Below are 9,435 nucleotides of genomic sequence, written 5' to 3'. Positions count from 1 at the left end.
AAACAGAGGCAAATGTCACTGAAGATTAAAAACAGATAGTCAAGAACTCATTTAAAGGGAGGTACCCATTAATACTTCCTAGAAGGTTGATGGTTCCCCTGGATAATTCAATGTAGAATGACTTTGGTTGGGCAAAGTAGAATAGGGAGGCATCTCTCTTGGGAAACATTTACTATGGGAAGATACTGATGATGAGAGAAATTATCTGCATCATGTGGAGTGAGGCTTTGACTCATTGACAACTTTTCGCAATGCTTACAAATGAGATTTCAAATACAAGACTAAGCAAGTTCAAACCTCACCCAAATAGGAGGAAACGCCTACACCTCTCACAGGAAAAAATGCAGGCTGACAACATACTTTGACAATATGTCCTTGGCATACATAGTCAAGACAACTGATCAGAGGAGGGTGGTCCTATAGTTACTAAGGAGGAGGGGCAGTTCATCATCATGAATATGGAGGTAGGCAACTATTCTCACAGCAACACTCTCTTGCCTCCATCCTCTAATACACAAATATACACAACCAGGTACTCCATGTTTCTTTGTATTCGAAGTATGAGACACAAGGAGATAGGTGTGAACCAGCCAGGTCTCCTCACAAAGAGCAGTCATTTCTCTAGTCATTCACTCCAAACTAGAAGATGGACAGAACTTCCAGGGAATAAGGAATGATTCTACTTTCTGGAATTTACTCAGGGAAGGAATTATCTTTATTTTATAGAAAAGGAGACTGTGGTCCAGAAGGTTGTATGATTTTCAATGGCAGACTGAAAACTAATCCAGAGTTTCTGTTAAAAGGACCTACCTGAGAAGAAGCCTTTACCAATTTTATCAGGAATTTGTGAGTAGTTCAGTTCTCTGGGTTGGATCACATTATATGTAGCTGGGTGGCTAGGTGGCACAGTGAATAGAGCACCAGCCCTGGAGTCAGGAGTACCTGAGTTCAAATCCAGCCTCAGACACTTAATAATTGCCTGACTGTGTGACCTTGGGAAAGTCACTTAACCCCATTGCCTTGTCAAAAAAAAAGCAAAAAAACCAAACATATTATATATAACTAAAACAGGAGATCATTACACATCTTATTTTTCCTTGAAGCCTTTTCATATCAATATATGCTTTAAGTTAAATGAGTGAATTTAATATTTTCTGTTACTTTTTGGTCATGAATCATTGGTAGTTGGTATTTACAAAAAATTTTCAATGATGGATTATATGATATAGGATAAAACAGGGCAGTAGACAGTATCTAATCAAAAACTATTCTCCCTTAGTTAAATTTTGACATAGTTCTCATTGTCTCAAAGAAGAAACTTTGATCAGTGAATTACAGTAGGCATCTGTATGTTGTTTTTTTATTCACCAACAATTTGGAATTGTCCATGTTTTCAGCTATCATAATGGTGAGAATCATACTAATAGAATGATATTCAAAGGTTACCGCTCAGCAATAAAAAGGGTTGTTCAGAATTCCCTGTCAATGAAGATGTTCATATGCCAGATGAATTCCTGTATTAATAGAAGGGATTTCTGATTTGGAGTCTAGATGGAAAGAAATTGATGATGTATTTCTTGGTCTAAGACTTCATAATTCTCATTAGGATGAAAAAAATCACTGGAAGGGAATGGCTAGGGACCTCACATCAAGGTATTTAGATTCCAGAAATGAGAAATCTGAGATTGGGAGATGCCAGTCTTTCCAACAAGCAGAATAAATGGTTATATCTTAGTTTTCAAGAGAACAGATTTCTGAGATTTAGGCTTAGAAAGGACCCCAGAAATGATCTCAACTTTCTTATCATATAGATGATGAAATAGGGTGTTAGAGAGGTTAAGTGATCTAAAATCACACAGGTAGTAAGTATCCAAAGTAGGGATGGAACACATGTCCTCTGACTCTAATTTAATGCATTTTCCCATTATATCCCACTGCATTTCTCTTGGTTTCTAGATACCTACTAAACCAAAGGCAGACACAGATGCTCTTTGGACATCAGGCAAAATAAATTTCTGAAGCCAGAATTTGTTTTAGCAAGAATCCCAAGACCTTTCCTCCTGACCCAGAATTGCTCAGGGATATGAGTAATAAAGATGGTCTCACCTCTAAATCTGGTTTTCAAAAAAACGGTATTGTCTATTCAAATCATGAAAACCATTATTGTAAGTATTTTAAAAATTTAGTTGCAACTACATTTTCAATTGGATATTTTACCACTAGTCTAAACATCTTGGGCATAATGACATAAAGTGAGGAATAAAAGGAAGGGTCAAGGTATAGGAGAAATTGTACTTGGAGTAAGGCCAAGATAACTGAGAAAAGGTAAAGACTCACTCAAACTCTCCCCCAAACCACTTCAAAGATCTTTAAATAATGACTCTAAACAAATTCTAGAGTGGTATAACCTTTAAAAAGACTGAATGAAATAATTTTCCAGCCCTTGTTTGCAGGAAAATCATAAAAACAAAGTCAGTAGCTTCATGAAGGAGACACAAAAAATACTAAAGGAAATAACATCGCAAAAACAGAGTGAGTCAAATGGAAAAAGAAGTCCAAAAAGTAAATGAAAAGAAGACTTTTAAATTTTTATTTTATTTTTCCAATTGCATGTTATGAAAAATTTTCAACATTCATCCACTTCCATATTTATAAGTTACATATTTTTCTACTACCCTCCCTCCCCACCCCTCTCCCCTCATCAGTGGACAGTCTAGTAAAATTTTGTACATATACATTTGTATTTAACATGTTTACAAATTAGTAGAAATTAGGACTAAGGGAAAAGAAGAAAGAAAACCATGGGATACCAAGGAAAAATAAAAGAGGTTTTTAAAAAATTGAATATAGAATCCATTCAGATTCTGTTGGTTTTTTGGTTTGTGTCTTTTTTGTTTTCCTCTAGATGAGGATGGCGTAAGTCTCCCAGAGTTGTCCTAGATTTTTGAAAGTCTGAGCGGAGTTGCATCCATTATTGTTGGTCAACTCACAAGGCTGAAGCTGTGTACAATGTTCTCTTGGTTCTACTCCCTTCACTCAGCATCAGTTTCTGTAATTCTTTCCATGCTTCTCTAGAGTTCACTCATTCATGGTTTCTTCTAGAACAATAGTACTTCATAATATTCTTATACTACAACTTGTTCAACCATTCCTTAACTGATGGGCATCACCTCAATTAGAAGAATACTTTAAAAAGTAGAATTGGCTAAATGAAAAAGGAGATACAAAAGCTCACCAAAGAAAACAATACCTTAAATTTTAGAATTGAGCAAAGGGAAGCTAATGACAATGAGAAATCAAGAGACAATAAAATAAAACCAAAAGGATGAAAAACAAAAATATTAAAATACATCAATTGGAAAAAAGAGATCCATGAGAGATAATTTAAAAATTATTTGACTACCTGAAAGCCATGATCAAAAAAAAAGAACCTAGACATCATCTTCAAGAAATTATCAAGGAAAACTGCTCTGAGTCAAATTTACAAAAAAAAATAAGAGGCATTCTCCAATTGATAAATGATCAAAAGATATGAACAACTTTTAGATGAGACTATCAATGCTATTTATGGCTATATTTAAAAAAAGTCCTAACTCATTATTAACTAACTGGACAGAAAGAGAAAATAACAAATATTGGAAGGGATATAGGGAAAATGAGACATTAAGGCACTGTTGGAGGAGTCATGAAATGATTCAACAATTCTGTAAAAGAATTTGGAACTATGCCCACAGGATTATAAAACCAATCCTACCCTTTCACCTACCTTGTCACTACCAGGTCTAAATTCCAGAAGAGATGAAAAACAGGAAGGAAAAGGAAGTACATACATATAAGGATATTTGTAGCATCTCTTTTCATATGGCAAAGAACTAGAATTTGAGAGGAGGCCCATTAGTTGGTGAATGGTTAAACAAATTGTGGTATGTGACTATGAAGGAATACTATTATAAGAAACGATTAACAGGATGTCCTCAGTAAAATCTGGAAATATTTACAAGAGTAGATGCAATGGGAAATATAGTACTTTATATACAAAGTAACAGCAATATTGCAGGATGACCAATTGTGAATGACTTGACTTTTTTCAGCAATGCTGTGACCCAAGACAACTCTGAAGGATTTATGATAAAGCATACTATTCATCTCCAAAGGCAGAGTTGATGGTGTCTGAATAAATTGAAGCATACTTTTTTTACTTTATTTTTCTTAAAGTTTCTTTTTTGGGGGTGGGCAGCTATATTAACTTTCACAATATGATTCTTATGGTAATATTTTACATGAGTATAATTTTTTAACCCATAACAATTAACTTACTTTCTCAATGAGAAGTAAGGAGAGAATCCAGAACTGAAAGTTTAAAAAAATGAATGGTAAAACTTGTCTTTATATATAACTGGGGAAAAATAAAATAAAGTATGAACAAATGAAAAAATGAAATTGAACTTTGGATAAGCATTCTTAAAGATTTTCTTTCTTTTAAACCTTAAAGAAGTCATTTAATATATTTCATAAGTAAAAAAGAAATGGTACAAGGGAAATTTCCAGTGGAGAGCATTAACTGAAATATATGTAGGATGAAACTTAGTTTTATTTCTATCTATATGTATACTGGGTCTAACAATGGAAAAATGCCATGGTTAAATATCAGAAGGTTTTGGAACCAACTCACCTGAAGACATAATACTATATGAGATGCATTATGCATCTCATATAAGGAACACTTATATATTTTATACTTTATACATAAAAATGTCATAACATTCATCCATTTACACACATAAAGAAGTTCAGGAAGGGAGCATAGTGATTTCTTCAAAATGAAAATTTGACATAACTATTTGCGTGACTTGAAGAGGTAGAAACTAGGGTTGAAATAAGTCTATGGAAGGGTTCATGTTATTCAAATTAAGTTGATTACACATGAGGAAATATAAGTACAGGAAGGAACATAGAGGAAAGCATTTATATAAAGATCATCAGCAGTGACAAAAGTAATATTGCCTAGGTGCAATACTTCGGATCAATTAGTAATTAGGTGAGGGTTTGGGGAAATAGATAACAAATATATATAGCAAGCTATATATCTGAATATCTTCTGGGACTCTATTTTTGCCAAAAGAAAAATAGCTGACACATTCTTAATCTTTAGGGATAATTTAGTGATAATCCCTGGAGATTCTTGAGTTGAATGACTACTCGTTGGCATTTTTCCCCAGACCTAAGTTGATTTTTCAACTGTAGAATTGAGTGACCTCTGAGACCTCCTCCAACTCTAAGATTTTGTGATTCTATTAATAGAAACTTCATTAAATTACATAGGGTTATACATCTCAAAATCATATATAGGGATAATCCAAAGCTATGAAATTATTTATTCACAGAATCATGGAATTTGAGAGTTAAGGAGCTATCTAGTTCACTACATACATGGAATTCCATCTATAATGTATCCAATTACCAGTTGACCAATCTTGGCTTAACAAATTCCAAGGAGGAAATACATCACCTCTGACAGCAAGACTACCTAATTCCATCTTAATTTAATGGTATGTTTGAAAAATTATTTTTATTTTTATTTTTTAATAAATATATTTTCTAACTACATGCAAAAATAATTTTCACCATTCATTATTTTTTAGGTTTTGAGTTCCATTTTTGTCTTCCTCCCTCTTTTCCCTTCCTTCTCTCCCCCTCACCTAGAGTGAATTATGATAACTATATTATTTATCCCATATTCATACACGTGTAGAAATGCTTACTCATTTATATTAATTGAGTGTTCCATATTATTGCCTACTTCCTGTTACAAAATAGTCTAGAAAGTGAAGGGAGGGGCAGCTAGGTGGCACAGTGGATAGAGCACTGGCCCTAGAGTCAGGAGTACCTGAGTTCAAATCCGGCCTCAGTCACTTAATAATTACCTAGCTGTGTGGCCTTGGGCAAGTCACTTAACCCCATTGCCTTGCAAAAACTAAAAAAAAAAAAAATGAAGGGAGAGATTTAGAATATGAGAAGTTATTCCTAGTAAATTTTTTCATTTTTTTACAATAACTCCCTTTTGACCTCTTTTGAACCATTTATTATATTTATTACATAATCTCTCATTTTTCCTTTCCCACTTTTGAGAAACCATTCAAAATACTTGAGGTGAAATGTTTCTAATTGTCATCTGCTAAGTTTTAACTATAACTTAATGAGCAAATTTATCCATTAAATATCAATAAAAATCTATTAAATGATTACTATATACAAACTACTGTGCTAGGATTTGAGAGAACAAAGACAAAAGAAAAGCAGTCCTTGCCCTTACATATATATGCTTTTCTAATTTTAAATGCTTATTCAAATTCACTAATATCCATACTTCAACTTTCTCACTGCTCACTCCTTATTTTCAATCTGGCTTCAATATATAAATTAATATACTGCTCTCTCAAAGCTCATCATTAATATCTTATTTTTTACAGCTGAACTTTGACCAACCTAAAAAAAATTATTTCCACTTTTTGACACAATAACTCCCCCAAACACTGAAATATCTCTGGCCCCTACAATTCTAATTTTGCTACTACTCTGTACTCCTTGACTTTTCAATGACTGCCACCCATGCCTAAAATGTTTTTCCTCCTCATCTCTGTCTGACTTGCTTGACTCTTCAAGACTCATCTTGGATCCCATATTCTCTGAGAAGCCTTTTCTGGTACCCCTTCTCTCTAAGATCACCTCCAATTTAAATTGTATATATATTTTGTATATACATAATATTTCCCTTTAGACCAGGGGTGAGGAATGTATTGGTTTGGTGCTGCCAAGGCAACTGTAGGCAGGACTCAAAATTCATTGTCTAGGAGCTTTTTAGGGGTGAAATAGACATTTGACCAGATACAGCAGGGTAATTTTTAAGTTTTGGCTCTTGGCAGGAAAAAACTGTGATCTCAAGAGCAGTGTGTCTTTTGCCTTCCTTTATATTCCCAGCATTTAGCACAGTGCTTGATACAGGTGTTTAATGCTATCAGTCTGCATGGTCTATTCTTGAGCCAATGCTGGCTCTCTGAAACCAATGACTCTTTTTCTAGATAATTTAAGGCACTTTTAAATATCAATTATTATCAGGGTCTGTAAATTCAATTACATGGTACTAATAATGACTTGTATCTAACCACAAATTTTGTGGTTTCTCAATTTACATCATCACAGTTAATTGATTTTTTGCTTCTTCAATGACCTCATTAATTTCAATGATCTTTTATAAGCCTCAACTTTGTTGATTTCTTCCTTTTAGTTCTGCTACCTCTCTAAATGTTTCTTTTCCTGTCTCTTCTTTACCTTTTGGACTGCTTTTTCCATTTGACCTAGAATGGTTTTTAACATGTTTTCTTCAATTTTTTTTTCTTTGTATCTCCACCAAGCTGCTGACTTGGTTTTCATGATTTTCCTGCATAGCTCTCATTTCTCTTCCCAATTTTTTCTCTACCTCCCTTACTTGATTTTCAAAATCTTTTTTTGAGCTCTTCCATAGTATAATTCCTATTTTTCTTGGAGGCTTTGGATACAACAGCTTGGGCTTTGTCATCTTCTGTGTATGAATTTTGATCCTCCATCGGACCAAAGTAATTATGGTCAAATTCTTTTTCTTTTGTTTACTAATTTCCCCAGCCTATGACTTGATTTTAACATACTTCCCAAGCTTTTAAGTGTTTTTGGGACACCTCCCCAGGGACTCAATTCCTTCAAGGTCTTATGAGAGGCTCTGACTACTCTCCTGGTCTGTGCTCTAGTCTGTGCATGACCACAAGCACTTCCTTCTGCTCTGGAAATGAGAGGGTCCCTGCTCTGCTATGACAGTATGGGGGCCCAGACTGTGACCTAGATCTGACCTTGAGCAGAGCAACAGAGCCCTGTCCCAGGGATAGTGGTGAGACCTTGACAGTCTCCCCTGACCCCCTTATCAGCCATGGATTGAGTGCTTGGGAAGCAGCTGCTGGTGACTTTGCAAGTGGGGCTGCACTGAGGCCTAAGCTGCACTGAGCTCCAGCTCACTCTGGTGCCATTGAGTTTTCCCCATTGACCTTCCAAGTTATCCTTGGCAATCCCTGGGCTGAGAGGTCTGGAAACCATTTCTGTTGCCATGGACTCAGGGACCTCCAGGGGCCCAGGTGCCCCAAGAGTTGTTTCTGGAAGGCTGGAGTTTCTTTGCTCCAGTACACCAGGTTACTGCCTGGGCTGTGCTGCAGCCCTTTCCAACCCTGGTCTGGTGGAACAGATCCTCCCAGCAGATCTTCCAAGTTGTCGTGGGTCAGAAAATTGTTTACCTCAGTCTTTTTGTGGGTTCCATCGTTCTAGATTTTGGCTAATCATAATTTTACGGCATTTGGAGTGATCTAGGGAAGAACTTCTGGGAATTCCTGCCTCCATTCTGCCATCTTGGCTCCCAACTCTTCTCTAAACTACTTAAGATACATAGTTACCAAAGCGTTCTAAATGGTCCTCTTTTTCTTTCTTCCTTGACAAGCTAATTCACTCCCATGTCCTCAACATGAATAACTTCTGAATCTGGGAGCTCCAGATTCACATCTCCACATGCTCACAGCAATGTTCCATTTATACATCAGAAATGTCCCAAACAATTGACCTCTAACTTATAGTTTTAACTTTATGTCATTAACATTCCCCAAGACCTGGATTCTTTTTGTTCAGCTGTTCTAAGTCCTGTGGCATGTGCTGTTATCACCTTAATGCCTCTTGCATTGTATCTCCTCTATTTCTACCATTATTAGTACAAGTCCTTATTCCTTGGATTAATACAACAGCTTTTCCCACTTCTGTTCAGTCTGTCTTGTGTACTGTTGTCAGATTCTTGTCACTGTTTTGCCATCAATTCTTTAGGAAACTTTTTTTGGCAAGGCAGTGAGATTAAGTGACTTGCTCAGGGTCATACAGCCAGGTAATTATTGTCTGAGGCCAGATTTGAACTTGGGGTCTCCTTGACTCCAGGGCCAGTGCTCTATACACTGTGCCATCTAGATGACCCTTTAGGGAATTCTTAATGTCTTTGCTTAGCATTAAAGTTACCTCCACTGTCTAGTGCCACTTACCATCCAGTCTTCACTTTTATTATGTCTAGGAATACTTTCTTCCCTCCCTCTTACCAGCTCCAGGAATTCATTTCTTATTTCTCTCCTTCCCCCTCTTCCAATAACCAATAACAACTTTCCCTCCTTAGACCTCATGTATTTTGTTTGCATCTCTATCTTGTATTATTGTAGATATCATTTACGTATATGAATGACTACTAAACCTGTTCTACCACTCAGTTCCCCTAATGGATAACTAATACTCATCCTATGAGTCATTTGAACAATCATTTTTTTTTTTACAAGGCAATGGGGTTAAGTGGCTTGCCCAAGGCCACACAGCTAGGTAATTATTAAG

Source organism: Macrotis lagotis, chromosome 1 (assembly GCF_037893015.1).
Source record: "Macrotis lagotis isolate mMagLag1 chromosome 1, bilby.v1.9.chrom.fasta, whole genome shotgun sequence".
Lineage (NCBI taxonomy): Eukaryota > Metazoa > Chordata > Mammalia > Peramelemorphia > Peramelidae > Macrotis > Macrotis lagotis.
This window is presented reverse-complemented; position numbering follows the sequence as displayed.